This window comes from Coptis chinensis, chromosome 4 (genome assembly GCF_015680905.1).
Source record: "Coptis chinensis isolate HL-2020 chromosome 4, ASM1568090v1, whole genome shotgun sequence".
Lineage (NCBI taxonomy): Eukaryota > Viridiplantae > Streptophyta > Magnoliopsida > Ranunculales > Ranunculaceae > Coptis > Coptis chinensis.
This window is the reverse complement of record NC_141459.1, coordinates 102812883-102834598: the sequence shown is the minus strand read 5'-3', so window position 1 is coordinate 102834598 and position 21716 is coordinate 102812883. Positions and strand designations below refer to the sequence as shown.

General features: G+C 32.7%; 1 long non-coding RNA gene across 1 annotated transcript; it reads right to left on the bottom strand.

Annotated features, from left to right (window-relative positions):
- Positions 1-213: 213 nt before the first annotated feature.
- LOC147506441 (uncharacterized) lies at positions 214-2244 on the bottom strand. Its single transcript, XR_015193759.1, has 3 exons — positions 1946-2244; positions 1118-1210; positions 214-1048 (listed from the first exon to the last, which is right to left on the bottom strand). It is a non-coding gene; the product is annotated as an uncharacterized LOC147506441 (long non-coding RNA).
- Positions 2245-21716: the final 19472 nt, after the last annotated feature.

The window sequence follows — 21716 nt, the reverse complement described above, 5'->3', positions numbered from 1 at the left end:
AAGTATAGATGCAAATATTAGAGCAAGAGTACCTCACCGTACAAGAGAAAGCAGTTCCAATGCTGACAATATCAGCTCAACGCGTTCATACAGACCATTCCATAATGAGGATGGAGTATGATTAGCACCCAAATGTGATCATAATGTAATATTTTTATGTTGTGTTCAAACAATTAAATGCAAGGAAACAACTCTGTACTTCTAGAAGATAAATACAGGAAGACCAAATAATTTTGAAATTATACTACAAAGAATATGCGAACAATTTCAAGTAATAAAACAGTACATGTATAATTAATTAGTTTAGACTTTAGAGCTCTCAACCGGTCAACCCCCTTAAAACTTTTGAATGGGAAGCTCAGTTTGTAATTTTGCATAACATTAGCAAGTTGGTTTCTACATTTGCTTCTTCAACCTTAAAAGTGATTCAGAAAGCAAACCAACGCTATAGAGAAGTGGATGGCAATTGGTTCTCGTTGGGAACGACGATTGTGATAGCTAGGGCTGTCAATGGATTTCGATAACCCAATAACGGATCCGAACTAAACCGATAAAAAATGGTTTGGGTTTTGATAATTTAGTTTGCCCACCCGAAACCGAACCGATAAGATATTGGTTTGGTTTGGATTTGTCCTCTATTAAACCGATATGAACCCCAACCGATAAAATAGCATTTTAGTAATATTTATGATTAATTTTGTATATGTTTATCAATTGTGTGGTTAAAATTAATTAATTTAATTTAAAATTTAATTGATTTTATAGTTTTCGCAGTTCGGTTTCAGATTAAACATAATATTATCGGTTCGGTTTGGTTTCGGATTCCCAAATTTTTTATCGGTTTGAGTTCGGATTTTCCAAAACCCAACCCAAACCGATCCATTGACAGCCCTAGTGATAGCAAACCAATCATCAAGGTAAAGCCAACTCGATTTGTATCCTTTTGATGTTCATGTTGACTGTCATACAAATTTTCATGGTGGAGGAACCCACTTTCCTGCTTTGAAATCTTTATAGAAGCTGGAGCGCTTTGAAACAACGAAAAATACTGCAGACATTGAGAAAGAGAGAAACTAAGGAAAGAGAACATGCAGCTAGCGCGTATAATATAATTGACCTGGGATTCTAGGGATAACAAAGTCTGGCTGTCTTAGGACATCACAGAGTATTTTCCTTTCGTCTACTTTGACCCATTTAGTAGGCAGGTTTCCTGAGGAAAAATAGTAAGTGGATGTTAGCAATGCCTGACACTGTATCTAACAGTAAGAATACAAATAAACATTTACCACAACAGAAGAAAGCATCGGAAATCTACTTTAAAAGAATAACAAACAGAATCCACATGAACAATCGCCAATGTCTCCCTATGATTGTTTTGCAGTTTACTAACCAAAATCACAGTACTAGAATTCTAGAATGTTAATTTCGGGCAGTGGGTCTCATAGAGCATGGTTTATTGCCTGATGTGGCCCTGAGGTTTCCCCCAAAAGGTTTTCTTAATTGAAATGGATTTTTACTTCATCATGTAACTTCAAAAAAAGACTGAAAAGTAACAGAAAGTGTACTTTTGAAATAAAATGTTGAACTAATTTCATCATTTTGATAGTTTATAAGCAATAATCAACTCAATTCTGAATAAATTGACTGGTTGCTGAGTTGCTCCAGTGGATTGAATAAGTTAAAAGTGTACAACTGAAAAAAAATCACGATGCTGTAGAACCACAGAAAATGAATAGTGGAACTTTTTGATACGCTTCATCCAATTACAAGATGAAGCATAAGAGCTCGTGCAGCCTTTAGATTATATGCATTAATGCTTTTACTACAGTTAATTATTGGGAATTAGGATGGACAGTGCAATCTTTTATTAAAGTAGGTGTCTCGCAAGAGGAAGTCTGTACGGCTGTACCTGCATAAACACCATGATTTGAGAACTCATTTGTACCTTTAATTTCATCATGACTGCTTTCTGCAAGAGAACCTGCAGTCCCCTCTAGAAGAAATTGAAGAACATCTGCCTTCGTTGAAGGAACTCCACCAGTCTGTTGAATCAAAATGAACAACAGATTCAGTGCCTATGTAAAGAGATAATCAATGTACAGAAGGAAAAAAGATCACTGCGTATCTAGAAACAAAGGAGTTTAAAAAAGAATAAAGAATAATGTTATTATAGGAAAAAGTTAACAGCCAGAGTTAACCCCTTTCTGAATGTATGCGACTTCTCTAGTTGTATACACTGTTTGTAACAGTATAAGATATACCATATATCTTAGGTATATCTTATACTGTTACAAACAGTGTATACAACTAGAGAAGTCGCATACATTCAGAAAGGCAAAAATACTTGTTGCCCACATATCGGAAAATCTAACCCTCAATTGACGTTGCAAAGAATTGATCAAAGAGGACACCTTCTATTAAATTTCAGTATTTCACACTAGATTTTGGACCCGGACATACGCCCGGGATCTATTAAATATTTTGTGTACTGAAAATGCTTTACAAAATGTCTCACACAAATTTTCGAATCATAATATATTTTTATTGAAAATAAACCGAAATACGTTAATAACCAACGATTATGGTGCATAAGTACTTGGAAACTAATTAAGGAATCAAATTGAGATAGCCTCTTCACTTTGTGGTTTAGGATATTAATCCGTAAGTTTCAAATAGAATTATCTTAAACTCGATCTAGCTTATATTATAGTTTTATTATATTTATGGTGATTTAGCGGTAAATTTTTTAATCAGAATATATTTTTATTAAAAATAAACCGAAATACGTTAATGAGCAGCGATTATGGTGCATAAGTACTTGGAAACTAATTGATCAAATTGAGATAGCCCATTCACTTTGTGGTTTAGGATATTAATCCATAATTTTCAAATAGAATTATATTAAACTCGATCTAGCTTGTATAATAGTTTTCTTAGATTTATGGTGATTTAGCGGCAAATTTTTGAATCAGAATACATTTTTATTGAAAATAAACCAAAATACGTTAATGAGCAGCGATTATGGTGCATAAGTACTTGGAAACTAAGGGATCAAATTGAGATAGCATATTCATTTTGTAGTTTAGAATATTAATCTGTAATTTTCAAATGGAATTATTTTAAACTCGATCTAGCTTGTATAATAGTTTTATTAGATTTATGGTGATTTAGCGGTAAATCATCACCGTTCGGCTTACGTACTAATGTGTACAAATCACTAAAACAGATTGATTGTTTCCTTATCCTCAAAGAATACACTACTCTCACTTGAAAATATTTATCATATGCACGTGTCCTACGAACGGGTGTCGTTATATTAAATTATTCTAAAAAATATTAGCAACTATGCATAGTTATGAGATATGAAAATTATATTAATTACTCATTTAAATTTCTTGCACCACTCTATATAAAAAGGAAGCACCAAACCTTGATAAAACTAATCGACTTTCTTTTTTATTGTTAGGTTTAATAATAGAAGTTTGATTAAAGTTTTGTGAGAATACCCAATGTGGCGAAGATAATATTGAAGCTACTTGAATAACAATGTATTCCCAATCACAATAAAAAAAATTATAATAAATACTACTTAAAATGCAAAACTATATTTGTCGAGACATTTATTCCCCATACATAAAATACAAATATATTTTCGAGTTATTAGTTCAATGCATTTGCATCAAGTTTCTGATTTTCATTAATTATTCTTTGAGGTTAGTTTAATGTAGTACATTGCATTTCGTTTCCAATTTCTCATTAATTATTCTTTGAGGTTAGTACAATGCAGTTTCATCAAGTTTTCAATTTTCCGTTAATTATTATTTGAGGTTAGTTCAGTGCAATTACATCCACTTTATGATTTCTCGTTAGTTATTCATTAAGGTTAATTCAGTACGTATAGTTGCATCCAGTTTTCGATGTTTCGTTAATTAGTCTTTGAGATTAGTTCATTGCATTTGCATCCAGGTTCCAATCTCCATTTAATTACTCTTTGAGGTTAGTTCAATATATTTGCATCCAGTTTTTGATTTTCCGTTAATTATTTTTCTAGGTTAGTTCGATAGTTTACAATTTCTATACAGTTTGCATACATGTAAGAGTCTGTTTGTATAAACTCACTTTTGTTTTGGGTTCCTAATTACTTGTAATTACTCATATGAGAAGGCTAAAAAAGTGGATATTTATGCTTTGAGGTCAGTGCGATGCAGTTACATCCGACTTCCGATTTCTAGTTAACCATTTTTTGATGTTATTTCAATGCATTTGCATCCAATTTCTGATTTCCCGTTAGTTAATATCTGATTTTAGTTTAATGCAATTGCATCCAGTTTTTGGTTTTTCGTTAATTATTCTTTGATGTTAGTTCAATACAGTTGCATATAATTTTCGATTTTATGTTAATTGTTCTTTGAGGTTAGTTCAATGCATTTGCATCAAGTTTCTGATTTCCCGTTAATTATTTTTTGAGGTTAGTTCAATGCAGTTACATCAAATTTATAATTTCCTGTTAATTATTCATTTAGGTTAGTTCAGTGTAGTTTCATCAATTTTTTAATGTTTCATTAATTAGTCTTTGAGATTAGTTCATTGCATTTGGATCCAGTTTTCGATTTTCCGGTAATAACTCTTTAAGGTTAGTTTAATACATCTGCATCTAGTTTCTGATTATTTATGCTTTGAGGTTAGTTCGATATAATTATATCTGGTTTCTGATTTCCCGTTAACTATTCTTTGAGGTTATTTCAATGTATTTGCAATTAGTTTTCGATTTCCCACCAATTATTCTATGAAGTTAGTTCAATGCAGTTGCATTCCGTTTTTGATTTTTTGTTAATTATTTTTTGAGTTAAGTTCAATGCATTTGTATCCAGTTTCCAGTTTTCCATTAATTATTATTTGAGGTTTGTTTGATGTATTTGCATACCGTTTCTGATTTTTCGTTAAATATTTTTCAAGGATTTGCATTCAATTTCTAATTTTACGTTAGTTACTCTCTTTCATTAGTTTAATGCAATTTGCATAAAGTTTATGATTTCCCGTTAATTACTCCTTGAGCTCAGTTATGTATTTGAATCCAGTTTCCGATTTTTTTATAATTATCCAATGTGGTGTGTAATACCAACTTCTACTGATTTATCTGTAGTGTCCTTGCAAACATGACATAAAAAGTAAATTATGCTTAATTTACTATGTGGGATCATCGAAAATTATCCAGTTTCCGATTTCTCGTTAATTATTCTTTAAATTATGCATGACTCACTATGTGGAATCTTCAAAGATTATCTACGAACGGGTGTTGTTATATTAATTATTCTAAAAAATATTTGCAAATATGCATAACTATTATATATTAATATTATATTGATCACTCAACCAAATTTCTTATAACATGAAAACCTCACTCTTCATTAAAAAAAATAACTCACCTTTGATAAAATCCTTCAACTTCATTTTTTTGTTTAATAATAGAAGTTTGATTGAAGTTTTGTGAGATTGGCTAATAAGGCGAAGTTCATATAAATTGAAGCTACTTGAGAGATAAGATAAACATCATTTTAAATGCAAAACTATACTTATCGAGACATTCCCACAATATATAATCCAACTATGTTTTGAGGTTAGTTTAATGCATTTGCATATAGTTTCTGATTTTTCGTTATTTATATTTTAAGGTTAGTTTAATGCAGTTGCATCCAATTTCTGATTTATCGTTAATTATTCTTTTCAATTAGTTCAATACATTTGCATCAAATTCCCAATTTTCTATTAATTGTTCTTTGAGGTCAGTTCAATGCATTTGCATCCAGTTTCTGATTTCTCGTTAATTATTATGTTAGATTAGTTTAATACATTTGCATCCAGTTTCCGATTTCTCGTATTTATTATTTGATAAAGTTGCATTTGCATCTAGTTTCCGATTTCCGTTAATTATTGTTTGAGGTTAGTTCAATAAGTTTGTATCCAGTTTCCGATTTCCCGTTAATTATTTCTTAAGGTTTTGCATTCAATATATTTTTTGAGATTAGTTCAATGCAGTTGCATCCGGTTTCCGATTTCCCGTTAATTAGTTTTTAAAATTAGTTCCACGCATTTGCATTATGTTTCCAATTTATAATTAATTTTTCTTTGAGGTTAGTTCAATGCAGTTGCATCCAGTTTCCGATTTCCCGTTAATTTAATCTTTAAGGATTAGCTCAATGCATTTGCTTCCAGTTTCTGATTTTTCGACAATAATTTTTTGATGTATTTGTATCCAAGTTTTGATTTTCCGTTAATTATTCTTTGAGGTTAGTTTAATACAGTTGTATCCATATTCCGATTTTCTATTAATTACTTTTTAAGATTAGTTTAATGCTTGCATTTGCATTCAATTTCCGATTTCCCGTTAAATATTATTTGAGGTTAGTTCGATACATTTGCATCCAGTTTTCCGTTCCCCATTAATTGTTTTTTGTCGTTAATTTCATTCAGTATTATATATATTTTAAAACATTTGTCATTATTGCTTTGTTGTTATTTTTTTTTTTCATTTTCTATTATATATTTTGTATAATTGTTTTTAACTATGTTTTGAGGCCATGTTAAGGATATATTCGAAATAAGTCAGTGTTTTATCATAGATACTAAAATTGTATGATTTGTAATAGAAAATTAGTTTATACAAATCACCTATTTTTTAGCAATTTTTTTTTATTTGATCAAATATAAATTAGTTTCTACAAATCACCTATTTTTTAGCAATTTTTTTATTTGATCAAATATATAAGAATTGGAACACTAAAAGTGTTTGATTCGTAGTAATAGAAAATTACCTTCTACAAATCACCTATTTTTTTTTTATTTGATCAAATATATAAGAATTGGAAATACACTCTAACTCTCCAAATATAGGAATTAGAAATACACTCAAACTCTCCAAAGAGGTTCCATGTACGTGGGATTGTAGGCTATTAAAAAAATACTATCTTTCATATTAGAGTGTCACATATGATAGAAAAAAGGCTAACGCTCATATTAGAGTGCCACATAGGAGAGAGAAAATCCTCCTTTAAAGGTCTCTGCTTTAGTATATAGATAGTAGATATATCCCCTGCTGCACCTGCTTATAGTTTCTCAAATGACATCTTCTTTAAGAGACCCTCCTGGCCCAACCCTAGACACTCTAGGATCCTTTTTCAAACCTGCTTTCTAACTGACTGTCGGTATATGATTGTGATACTATACCATCATCTAACTAATATAGGAAAAGGTTCACCTCACTGTACTGGACACTTCAATCATCTAATAATCAAACTCCATATAGAAACGAGCTGATAATATGTAACTGTCGGCAAAAATAATTCCTCGTGAGATAGAGGTCATGTGTCCTTAAAATACTTCAAACAAACAACTTGATCATATTCTAGAAACTGAGATAGAAGACGACATCAATATCAACTGCGCGGAATCTAGAAACCCAAACATCCATAACGGCATACAAACAATACGACCCCTCCAATCCTGGACGAGAGTGTAAACTACCTTCCAAAGGCTTGATACTTCAAAAAATCTCAGAACCTGATGTGTGGAGGCTAGAGCGTGTGCACGCCTTCGTCAAGGCATATTGGAGTGCACACGTCCTCTACTCTTCCAACTTTTAGTACTCAGGGCGCGTGCGCCCCTTGGGCCTGGCTATACTTGAGCGCGCATGCGCCCTCTTCTCTGAATAAAAAACGACGAACAATACTGAAACCAACCTTTGGCGTGAGCGCCTAGCAGAAGGCTTCGACTAAGCGCATGCGTGCCTCGTCCAATACTAACTTCAGCGACTCCGGGATACAGAGAGGTTGTGCCCCTCTTATCAATACTAAGACAAAGAGATTGCGGAAGACGTAGACTGCGGAAACAAAACAATACTAAAAAACCAATACTGAGAAACTTTGGATCTCTCTCCTAGCATTCTACAAACAAACTTTAAACACCAGCGGAATCTTGAAAACTTACTACGAACCATAGAGAATAATAAGACGAGAGCTAGAACTCATAAAACTTAAACATGGCGATGAACAGTGCGATGAATAGTATCGTCGGTGAACAGTGTGGTGAATAGTACTGCCGGTGAACAGTGAAAGATTGAAACTTCAATTGAGATATAAGACCTTCTTCTTGTGAGAAAGCTTGAAACTTAACTTGAATACTAAAAACTAAAAAAGAATTGATTTGTTTTTTCTTCTTGTATACTAATTTTAGGAGATACCTCTCTTAGCATACTACTAAACTTATATTTGAACCTAATGCTCCAATACCATGTAGAATTCCATGTTAGTGGTGATGCTATGAGAGTTGTGAGATTGTTCTAATGAGATAAAAACCAAGAAGAAGAAGAATTTAGAAGAGAGTAGAGTAGAATAATAGGGTTAGAGTTCTTGGATTGATTGTTTTCTACCCAGAGTTACATACTTATACTAAACTAAAAACATGATAATAGAAACTACTAAATATGGATGTCCACACTTATAGAAACGTGGGACATTCCATATTTGACATATTCTAATAAGGCGTTAATACTCTCTTCAGATCCTTGTTAGCTATTTGCCGAATTATTCGCGAATCGAATTTTTTAAGGGTCATACGTTTAATACTTCCGAATGTTTAAAAGATTTGGAATAATTCTCGATTTTTTGCCTTGAAAAGTATAATACAGTTTTTGACAAATTTTTCAAAAATTTGGCTAAAAAAAAAAAAAATGAATGAAAATTCGGTTGCGCTTTTGTTATTTTTTATGTACTTTATGTCCTCACTCTTACTCTAAGTCCTCCACTTTTACATTCTTAGTGATAAATTAATCTAAAAACTTTGCTTTTATACTTTTTGGGCAATAGGTACCTATGTGGACTGTTCAATTGGTTTCAATGTTTAATTGTTTGGATATGTTTGTTATGGTGTAGAGAATATATGACAAATATTATTAATATTTACTAACATAATATCACAAATTTTTGACATCCGAATTTTTGCAACCAAACGTTTAAAACACGTATTAATTAAATACTGCATAATTGCCGTATTGTGAATTTTTGACTGTACTATTTTTTTGAGTCACCGAACAATTCTTGAATTATTCCCTGTACTGTATTTTTGTCGTCATATCCTGAATTGGTAACAAGGCTTTAGAGTATAGACTTCAATTATCTTTTCATTCTCCATAATCATAGAAAATGGAACGAAACTATAACACCTGCTACCGCCTACTACTTGTGACTATAAATATATTTTAACATAAATACTTTATTCAATTCTCACGGACTCAACTCTGTTTATTTTTTCGTTATTATGATTTACTTTTGGCTTTGCCAGTTGTGCTTTCTTAAAATAACTATGAGTACACTAGTGACCCTTGTTAGTAATACTCCGAATAATTCGCGTATAATTCACAAGTCAAAATTTTGAAGGCCTAAACGTTTAATACTTCCGAATATTTTAATAATTCGAAATAATTCACGTTTTTTTTTCACTATAAATGTATAAAACACAAATTACCGAATTATTCAAAAATTTATTTTAAAAATACTTCATATAAAAATATTATTACAAAAAAAAAAAAAAAAAAATTGAAACCCAAATTTTTGTAAGGATAAGTAGCTTGCATGAAGATACATAAATAAGAAACAAAAAAATAGATAGGAAAAGAGATGTGAGATTGACCATGGCTTATTAAAAAGGTTTTGTATATCTGTGAAGGGCATTTTTTTTTTTTTTTGCAAATTAATTGAGTAAATTAACATAGAGATATGAATGTGTTGTTTCTAATTCTTATTTTCTTATACAATTTGCAAATCTACATTCTAAAAGAGACATATAATTATAAAATAGAGAGAAATGTGTTGGAGAATGAAAAGATTAATGTTTGTGTTTGGGTGAGTCAAATACTAGACTCTAGCCGACTCACTCACTTACCTAATTCAAAAGTTTACTTTCTAATGAACCTACTGGACAACATGATCATAATTTGGAAAGACAACTAAGACAAATTGTACGCACAAAAATGTGTACCTAGGTCTAAACAATTGATTTTAGAGTCGCCACTAACTTTATTAAGGAAAAGTTGAGTAAAACCTATGTGAAGGACTAGTTCCTCGAACTAGATGATTATTGGGTTCGGGAGTCAAGGTACAATGTGAGAAGGTGTTAGGCATGCATACTCGCCTGGTAAAAACCAGCCTTACTTCTATTGAGGTGTAATATTTTGAGATAGGTGAATGAAGAAAGCTTGAAAATTAATCTACCAAGTTGGATTATATTCTTTAAATTATTTAAAAGCTAATAACTTTATGTTATGATAAGACTAAAAAATAATTCTAATATGCAATGCTAAATGAAGAGAAAAGAAAGATGTCACCTTGTTTAGAATGTTGCCTCATACTTGATTGTAGATTGATTGCTGATTTTGATTGATTGTTGATGAATGATGATGATGAACTTGATATTGAATTAACAACTTTGATTTTTGGATTGAAACAGGTGATTTGGGAGAAGAAACAACTTTTGGTGAAATGAAGTTTCTACTTAAGATTGAACTAGGAGAAATGATGGTTAAAATGAAGAACTAGAAAGAAAAATGAATAACACTCAAGAAAAGAAGAATATTAGGTTATTAGCTCTGAATAACTAGCTGAAGATATTTTTGTGGGTGAATGAGACCCTTATTTATAGTGTTTAGGTGTGGATTCCAATATGGTAATAAGTTTGATCTAATGGCTAAGTATTGATTAAGAAAAATCCAATGGCTTTATATCTTTCTAGATGCACCTCCTAAATCTGACCCTTGATTCAAGAGGTGGGATAAGGGGTGCAACTTTGGACCTTGATTTTTAGATCTTTTAGATGTATTAGGGCAAAAAATCAAACCCTAGACGTCCTCAATATGCCCACAATCTAGGGTTTCCAAACATAGCTCCAAAATGACATATTCTTGATTTTAGGGATCAAATCAAATCAAACAATTAAGGAAGGTTCTATAGGGTTTTGGAGGCTTGAAAATAGTCTATAAACCCTAATGAAAAGGTTCAACACTATCTGGACTCACATCCCACGAGCACGGGTCCAAAATCCACAAAAAAGGTCCGTTTTGACCATTTTATGAACACTGCAAATTCCCTTTGACTGGGTCAAATTTAGGCAAACTCTTCTTCACAAAAATTGTTCTTTAACCCATTAGGAAGGCCCATGAATCTTAAAAAATACGCTTGGGTCGAAATCTTACTCCAAAAATGTATTGCACTTAGTGGCGCGCAAAATGGGCTGAAACGGGATAGGGCAAGATTAGGGTTTCTGAAATCCAAAAGGAACCTAGGCAAGCTTGTACTCATTTCGAAAGATTTTTCAAGAGAAATTTAAATATTAAATAATCTCATCCAAAGAAAGAGTGGGAAATTTGAAATGTGGGCTCCTAAGGGTCACAGGGGCATTTTGGTCATTTTCAGCTTGAAATTCAGAAAGCAATGAAACTTCAGCCATAATTAGGACATAATGATGGGAGTCTAGAGACGCTAATATAAGATGAAAATAAAGAAGTTTGATATAGAAATGAAGACTCTAGAATTCAAATAACCTTATATGATCAAATTTAATTCAAAGCAAAATCATAAATAAATTATGCCTAGGGTGCAAAAATGGGGTGTCTACACAAATGTTTGTAAATTGTGAATGATAGTTATATAATTGGTTGTTGCATATAATTAACTGGATTGGAGTTGAAATAGAGTAAAATTAGTAGAACATTTTAATTATATTGCTAAATATATATTATAATTTCTCTGTCTGGAAATGAATGAAGCACAGGACAATACCTAAGCCTAAACAAAGAATTACCTTTTTTTTTTGGCAAAAATCAAAGACCTAACTGATTTCACATTTTTTCATGTGGACATGACAGTGGATTGATGGCTAAATGTTGTGTTAGTTAGAACTTGCATGAATTTGGATGGAGTTCATTTACTTGATGAAATTAAATGTTTGCACGTGTCGTGTTTGCTATCCAGTGGATGCATAACCTCAAAATGGAAAGAGCACTCACCAGTTGAGAGGTTGATGGTTCAAATTCATCTGGGTCTAATTTCATATTTTTTAGGTTTTATGAAACTTTATGTATTGAAAAAGACAGCATTTCAAAATTATATCTTTCTGTATTGAAGAAGATTGTGTTTCAGAGTGCTATTGTAGAATGCTATCGCCATTTATTGCGTTTGACAGTTGACACTAAACACTGGTGTGTGTGTGGTGGTGGTGGTGGTGGTAGGTGGTGGAAGTGTGGTGCGTGTGCAGCTTGGTTGGTGTGTGTGTGTGGTGGTGGCAGCATAATCACAAAAATCTCCGATTTTTTCAAAAACACGTAAAAGAATTGACAGGTTAATGAATTTCAAACGAATAAACAATAAAAACGGTAAAAGTTTCCGAATTCTCAATGTTTACCTATTTTTAGCGATTTTTTCCGATTGTTTTTATGATGGATAGCTTTCTACTATTTTTTTTTTTTTTTTTTTTTTTTTTTTTTTTTTTTTTAATATTTTACTTTCTAAATTGCAATTATATGGAGGATATCGTAAGATATAACAAGACTTTACATACATATTTGTAAAATTTGAATTTGATATATGCTCGAAGTAACCCTGACATAATACACAATCACACACACACACTGCATACTATTTTATGTTTTAATTATTTATGACTTTCCCAAAAAAATTCTAATTTTTTTAACGAATTTGTGCGAATTAATGATTTCTTCTTTGCCGAATTCCGAATTTGTGAGTATGGGTGGTAGTTGTGTGTTGGGTGGTGTGTGTGTAGTGTGGTGTTGGTGTGTGTGGTGGTGGCAGGTGGTGGTAGTGTGGTGCATGTGTGCTGGTTGGTGTGTGTTTGTAGTGTTGTGTGTCTGTGGCAGGTGGTGGTGGTGCATCCATTCTATGTAGGTGCACTCGACCCATGGAAGAGACCAAGTTCACGACTTCACCTACCGCAATTGAAGTGTCACCTTCTCACGTTCCATAATTATAGATTTGTTACTGCAACAATATTTGGACCTGACTTTGTTGTTTTAATCATCATTAAGCTAGTGAGAAATTTTTTTGCAAGCAAACGCTATCAAAACTCAGTTGATAAATATTTTGCAAACAAACACTGACAAATTGAAAATTTCCCACTAGAAATTTGCGTGGCAAATGTCTAGTGGAAAAACACTGGCAAATATCATATCTTCCCACTAGACATTTGGCACTAAACATGAACCGAAAATAAATTCCTGAAGACTTTTAGCTCGTCACAATTCACAACACTCCTGGACATAGCAACTTCCAGTATGTGGTGTTCCTCCTCCTCTTATCTAATGGTGGAGAATGATTCCCCTCCATCTTTTCTGTCTTCTCCCCGTTCTGGGTAAACTGTTTCTAACTATCTATCTTTCCCTATTTATTAATTATAGTCCGACCCTCTTTCTATGACATCACATGTCTCTCCTTTGTGTGACATGCTAAGCAATATGTAACCTAACTAATTAAGATTAAAATATGCATCCAACTCAATCTAGTTAAAAGAAACTACTAATTTCAACAAGATTTAGAATGAATCAATTAAACAAGCAAGAAAAGAAAATCATAAGTAACTTAATGGTGTGGTTTATTTTCACATTCATTTATGTGGTTGATTGTCTAACAAAAGACCATCAAACACATAGACTAATTGATGAAGTATTCATTAAGAGAAGAACAAAAGACTTGACCATGGAGAGACTAATGAAGAACGTATGTTTTTTACTCTTGAGGTGGCGGATTTTTTTTTTAAATCAAAGCATTAATTTGCTCCCATGACTGACTTATGGGCCAAAAATCATTGACAATCCCATCATCGATTAATTAAGCATCAATTAAGCGTAAAAGTCTCACATTGCTTACTTTAAACATAGTCAGCTTACCTGCAAGAAGAGATGGGGCATTAAGTCGTAGACATTGACATCAATTATTAGCTACCACCCAAAACACAACAAGCAATTTTTCCATACATAATAATGTTCACATTTTTATTTGAAATTGGTACAAAACAACCAATAAGATTTTAACATGCTTGAGCAAATATCAAGAAAATCAAGACCGCTAACCTTTTAATTTTTTCCAAATAGTTAGGACTTTCTAACGAAATAAGTAAATTTTATTTTGAGTAAAAAACAACAAATTAAATATGTTAAAGATTAAAAGGAATAAAGGGGAAAGAGAGAAGAGAGAACATATATTAGATAATATATATATGAATTAGTATATTTAACATTTACTAATTAAAAAGGGAAAAAATTAAAATATATAATAGTATAATTATGCAAAACATTTCTAAATAGTTCTACAAGATCCAACAAACAATATCAAATTTTCATGATCACATCCAACCAACTCAATCTTGAAGCACTATGTAGAATTCAAACACAAAAATATGCTAAAGATTAAAAGGAAATATGAATAGAGAGATGGAGAGAAGAGAGAACATATAGATTGCCATGCCTTCACTAAATAAAGAAAAAAAAAAAGTATATATATAGTAGTATAATTATACAAAAAATTTCTAAATAGCTATACGAGATATAACAAACAATATCAAATTTTTATAAACACGTCCAACCAACTCAATCTTGGAGTAGTGTGGAGACTTAAAACGTAACAAATATGTTAAAAATTAAAACGAAAAGGGAGGAAAGAGTGAAGAGAGAACATATTTGGGATAACTAGTTCAAGAATTAGTACATTTGACCTTCACTAAAGAGTCAAAAAATTAAAAATATAACAATATAATTATACAAAACATTTCTTAATAGGTATACGAGATGCAACCAACAAACACTATCAAATTTTTGTGATCACATCCAACCAACTCAATCTTGGAGTACTATAGAGAATTCAAACACAACAAATATGTTAAAGATTTAAGAGAGAGAGAGAAAAAAAACATATATTAGATAACAAGTACAAGAATTATTACATTTAAACTTCACTAAAGAGGAAAATAACAAAATTCAACATTAATATTATTGTTTGTGGCTTGCTCATTTGCTTTCACACAACATTCCAATTCAGTTATAGTATATCTTTTTCATCTCTCAAAACATAAAATAAACTTCCACATGCACTTTTATATTATATACTCGAATAAACAAAATCACTCCCTAGGATTATGAATCCCATCCTTCCTTCATAATCAATTTGTCACCCCTCTTCGTCCCTATCCCCCGTTCTATTACTTAGTTCTCCTGTCTCCTAGCTAAGCTTTGTTGCTTCTCAGCAAGGCTTGTATTCTAACTTTCTCCACAACCGCAAAGAAACAGTGTCAAATATAAAACCTCAAAATATATAGACTGGTGTATTAGAAGAAAAATGGATGAACATCACAGACAAGATCCTCACTCAACGAATTCAAAAATAGGGTATTCTCTAAAACAAAGTGGCATAAATGGGTTGATACAACTTATTAAAAAGTTTTTGTATATCTGTGAAGGGCATTTTTTTTGCTAATTAATTGAGTAAACTAACATAGAGACATGAATGTGTTGTTTCTAATTCTTATTTCCTACACAATTTGTAAATCTACATTCTAAAATAGATATATAATTATAAATTAGAGAGAAATGTGTTGGAGAATAAAAAGATTAATGTTTGTACGTGTTTGGGCGAGTCAAATACTAGACTCTAGCCGACTGACTCACTCACCTAATTCAAAAGTTTAATTTCTAATGAACCCATTGGACAACATGATCATAATTTGGAAAAGCAACTAAGACAAATATTTGTAAATTGTGAATGATAGTTATATAATTGGAATATGTTTGTGGACAAACAACTGTTTGTTGTCCACAAAACAACAGCTGGTGATTGGTGGATTGCTGCCCGAAAAAACTGTTAAACTACCCAAAAATATTGTTAAAACTGCCCAAAAATACTATTAACCAATAAGAAATTGCTGTTTGTGGACAGACTTGTCCACAAATTCGACTCTTATATAATTGGTTGTTGCATATAATTAACTGAATTGGAGTTGAAATAGAGTAAAATTAGTTATATTGCTAAATCTATATTATAATTTCTCTTTAAGTGTACTAAATGCTTGAAATCCGAATTTTTATTTCAAAACGTGTAATACTCGTATAAAACATACTACGTATTAACGTATTGTAAATTTTTGACCTAATTGCTCTAACATGTAAATGAATGAAACTCGAATTATTCCCGTTCCGAATAAATCCCGTATTTTGAATTGCTAACAAGGCTAGTGACTAGTGGTTCACAATTAGCCTTACCTGGGAGAAGAGTTTTAACCACAAGCATTCACATCAAGGTTAGCAAGTAACAAAAATCCATGAAGTACAACACTCCAAAGGAATACCAATCATCAAAATTTGACATATGGGTACAGCTTAATGTCAAACCACATAAAATGTCTGTGATAGTTAATATTTATTTTGAACTTTTTTAACCATTTGTAGTCTATTTTGTTTTTGTGGTATGCTCATCATGTGCATATCTATTTGAATGGCAAACAATACACATATAACTGTGAAACTTTTCCTTGCCACGGTGTAAAATCTCTTCCTTAGTTTCGCTTCATTTTTCTTGGATGCATTACAGAACTTTCTAGCAAACAAATATTGATTTGAACCAATATCTAAGTTTGACAAAACTGAACTTTTTATGTTGCCACTCCTCTAGTGTGCAATGGGAATCATATGGGGAACATATATACGATTCCTATTTACTTATTGTGACATAATCATGATATATATGGGAGTGATCTATATACAACATTTTTTGTACAACAGTTTATACAACACATTTTTCTAAGTCGAACTAAGAGCTTATACTTTGTGTGTATGATATTATCACCATAAATATAATATCCACAAAATTTGAGTTCATTTCAAAATCTCTACCCTTTTCAAAAGTTGATTTGAAAATGTGATTAATGGCTAGGATTCAAAATTTTGCAATCTTCTTTTGGCATCTTTAGAAATTTCCAAATGAGCCCATTTTTTACAGGGTTATCGTCGGTGATGGAAAGATGACATCTACAAAAAATCAAGTCGTAAGTAAATTTGTAGAGTGAGATATAAGTCATTGTATAAACTGTTGTATAAAAATTGTTGTGTATATATATATATATACAGAAATGCTCTAGCTAGGACTTCCCGTATTGAATAAAATCCGGACTTAACGATTCACGTGATTTTTTTCTCTCCACTTTTTTCTTATTTCCGACCCCACACACCCTTTCTCCACTTTTATTCATATTCTCTCTCCTGTCTCTCTCTCTCTTATCTGACCACTATGCACACTCTCTCACCTTTCTTCCCTCTCATTTCACTCTTTCTTCCATTTCCCCTTCAATCCCAACAACCCAATCTCTCTCTCAAATCTCCAGAATATCTCATTTGTTATTACTGTTAATCATTTTCTTACATACTGTATCTCTCATTGCTTTCAGGTATGAGGATTTCGATAGTTATACATATTATTACTGATATATGCTTGGAGAACACTACTTAGAGTTTTGAACTCTCTAAATTGGTGAAAAAGCAATCAAGGTTCCTTACTCACGATCTTCGTTTCGTAGAGTTGGAATAAAGATTCGAACTAAACTAAAGCTTAGAACAACTACAAATTGGAATTTACAATAAGGGAACTAAAGAGTAAGGAGTAATTATTAATGCTAGATTTTTCCTTCCTATTAATAAAAACATTAAAATGAAAACATGCACTTAATACCGAAATGGAAATTTGAAAAAGAAATTGGAGAGTTAATCCTCCTCATGTGAACTACCATTAGTGTTGATTTGAAATAGGTTTTGATTCTTCCTAAACTCATAGACAAGTTCCTAACGGAAAAATAGATTTGATCCCTAGCATGCATGGCTCACTAAAGAGCTCATACATGCTAGCAAGTGAAACCAAACAATGACTTATCTCTAAGCTCATTGCTTGATTTCTAACTAAACTCTACACCAACTACCATTTTGGGGTAGGATGTAGAGTTAGTTGTTCTTCCTAAACCTACCAAACCAACAATTGGTTTACCCTCATATGAGTTAGACTAACTCCCCAAAAGGGAAGTTAGCTCATGATCCTTGGGACAAGGACTTATGAACTAATAAAATCTCAAAAGAGAAAGAGAGAGAGAGAGAGAGAGAAGAAAATCCACAACCAAACTCACTTCTATTATTTCTTAGAAGAACAAGTGTTCCTCCATTAAAACTATTACAAGCTTTTCAATAATAAAAACCAAAACTAACTTCCCATTTTCACTAAGGAACTAAAATAATGTCATGTGAGGAAAATAAGTCAAGGGAGTAATTGGAGTGTCCCCACATTTGTCTAATTTCTTCTCCATTTGAGAGAAATCTCATTTCCTCCCACGTGAATTATCAAACCACATTGATTCATTTTTATCTACCACATTAAAACAAAGTGACACCTTGCCTTTTTTTTCACTATTAACACCTAATCTAATTTATTACATGCAAGGTGTCAACTTTGCACCAATAATTTGTTATCTTTGTCTTGACATGCTCCATGATTGATGACTCATCCAATCTTGTGGCCCCAAGATAGTGGGTCCATGTGCGATCCGATGGCGATCCGTATTTTGGGCGGTTTACAACTTCCCCCTATGCGTAGAGTTCATCATACGATTGTCCGAAAGCTCTCTTGTCGCGATTCGAGTCCCGGTTCGAGAGGTAGGATCTTTTGGAAGTTTGATGCTTCTACGTGGATTTGGGAGAATTCATATATACTGCCGTTCCTCGTGCTTTATTGCAGGTTTAACCAATATTTCCATGTTTCTTGCAAATACCTGCAAAAGTATGAAAACATATTTATTTCATGATTATTAAACACATAATGAACCAAATTTATATGTCTCAATGGGGTTTCATAATACACTTTTGGGTGCTTATCACACTACCCCCCAAACAAAGACTTTGCTTGTCCTCAAGCAAAGAAGAGACACTAAATTAGATAAGTGGCCAAAATGTGTAGTCCTAAACTAATTCTCGTTTTGCAGAGTGTGATTGCATTGACCATATGCAACAAGGCCTTAAACCACTAGGAATTCCCTAGTGGGCCGAGTTATAGCCTCGTGAGAGTTTTCGAGAAAAGATACTCACAAACTTCATTTATACTACAACGACTTCGAGTGATGAAAACTTGTTTCCTAAATTAATCTCGGATATCCATACATCTCCTTAGCGGGAACGAGGATTTATTTCTTTGAAACTCAAGTTAATATGTATTCAATAATTAAAACATCTACATATGATTATTCATGCGCGTGAACTTTTCATTGAAATATACTAGCAGGGTTGTTTCTGGATCCTTGGAGAGCATACCTAAATGGGTTCTCACAGGTATGTGTTGAAACACATATTCACTCAAAATTTTCCCACTCAGGTTTTGTTAACTCCAGTGTGCAGTGGGCACACGTTTCCTTACATCTCAATGACAGTCAGAGGAGCCGATGTCGATCAATCACGTCTACTACTTATTATCACACCACCCTACTCCTAATTGAGCTAGAGGTCTTTATTAGGTATTGTGGGGCTTAGGTGATAGTGTATAAGAAAATGGAAATGGATAATCAAAATTTACGAGTATGAGAGAATAGGGTCTTCATATATTTACACTAGAGAAATCCTTGTTTCCTTTCCTTCTTCTAACTGAGTTTTTCCAACCTTGTTCTTAAGCCTCTGGATACTAAAGATTTTTTTTTTTTTTTTTTTTTTTTTTTTTTTTTTTTTTGAAAGCTTAAGAACATGATTCTATTTTCCTTTCTTGAAGTAAGTAACTGACTTATATTTAGGACAAGTCTTTCTCTTTATTCTTCCACATTTCATCCTATTTCTCATACTCATCACTTAGGTAGGTTCTTTTATTTGGTTTAATAGATGGGTAAGGAATTTTTGTGGTGAAAGTGAAAGGTTTGATGAAAGGTTCAGTGGAGTGACTAGCGGTAATATTTGTAACAGGTAAGAATTTTTAGCTATGTCGATCCAAAGAAGGCCTAAATTCTCGGTTCGGGTTCGGTGGTGATCAAGTAAGTAGATGCATAATTTCCTCTAATCGAAAAACTACTCCTCCGTGTCATCACACACAAATAACTCATATCAAGGCTTTTGGTTAGATTCTCACAGGATTTATAGTTTAAGTAACTAACCGTTGGTTCCGAAAACTTCTTCGCTATGTACAATCAATGATACTCGATACATGAATATTCATGAAAAGATGTATAAACTATTAAGCGTGCGATATTATCTAAAGTTTCTTAAAAACAAATCCTAATTCGGATACTAATGTGAGATTTCTAGACAATTTTCATCATTGAAAAGGAAACAAGACTTTGTCACTAAGTACAATTATTAATATGAAAATAAAAACTATATATAGGCTACAAGATGCCTAATTTTTTTCTATAGTTTAAAGCACCCCAAACGAATGATGCTTAGTCCTCGAATGATCAATAATTAAAGAGAGAAAGTACCTGAGAACCGTGAGCAAAATTAGGGCTAGATTGCTGGAACAGAGAGGTTGGAGATCATAATATATTATTCAGAAAGAACAAGAAAATGTTCAATAGCACACTAAACATAGCACACGATATAATAAACCACAAAGATACTAAAACATGAAAAACAATAGCACACCAAATAGAAGGTTTAGCTAGATATATGTACAATGGCAAACTCAAGTTTACCATCCAAATAGACGTGAAGGTCAAGGCGTCCTCTTTAAGGAAATGCATTTCCTTAGCATTGCGCCAATAGATAATAGTCCCGCCAAATTTCTGCCCATTCTTTGTCTCCGATTCCCTCAAATTGGTCTTCATCTTTTCGTCCTTTGGTTAACATCGAACATGCCTCGTATCGAAATGACGCCCATCCATTAAAAACCTTTAATGAGCGAATGATTCTATTTCTTTGGGCACATGGAATCCACCTTGACCCGATCATGAAAAGTAGTCAGAACGTGGGAAATGTGTCTTCATGATTCGGCAAGCGTGATAAAAAAGTATATACTTATCCCGAAAAGTCGCGAGCTCGTTTCAGTTGAGACAACACAACCTAAAATGTTAAATAAAGCATGACCCCGAGCTAGTGCGAATCAATACGGCCTTAAACGCAGACCTCATTGGCGGTGAAAAATGCCAATCTCCCATAATATTCGAGTACAAATAACATTGCAGTCCCCATGTTCATGGTCATGCTTGCTAATGGAATGGTGATGTTACCATGGTACATGGCCATCTCCTTCTCGTTTGATCTCAAGACCATCACCATAAGAGTCGCGAAATGCTTGCCACCGAAAAAGAACGGTAAGAATTATGATAGATGTAATGCCAAGATCAAAGCAGGTTCGCGGATATGGAAGGTCCAAAGTTAGAGCAAGTTGTTGTTTAGAAAAGATATGAGGTGTGTCACCAACTTCGGATTGTGAATCCGTCTAAGTAGAAACCATGCGCATGGTTGAATCTTTGGTGTGTCATCCATATTAGCATAAAAGTATGCAGCCAAACTAGGAGAATAAGTTTGGTCAGGTTGAAGAATTAGGGAAGACCACCCAATGTTTGTGATGTAATCATGGAAGAGATGGCCATAGGCATTGGAATCCATCATAGACTGAAAGGATTGCTCAGGAATGATTTTGGGAGGGAGCATG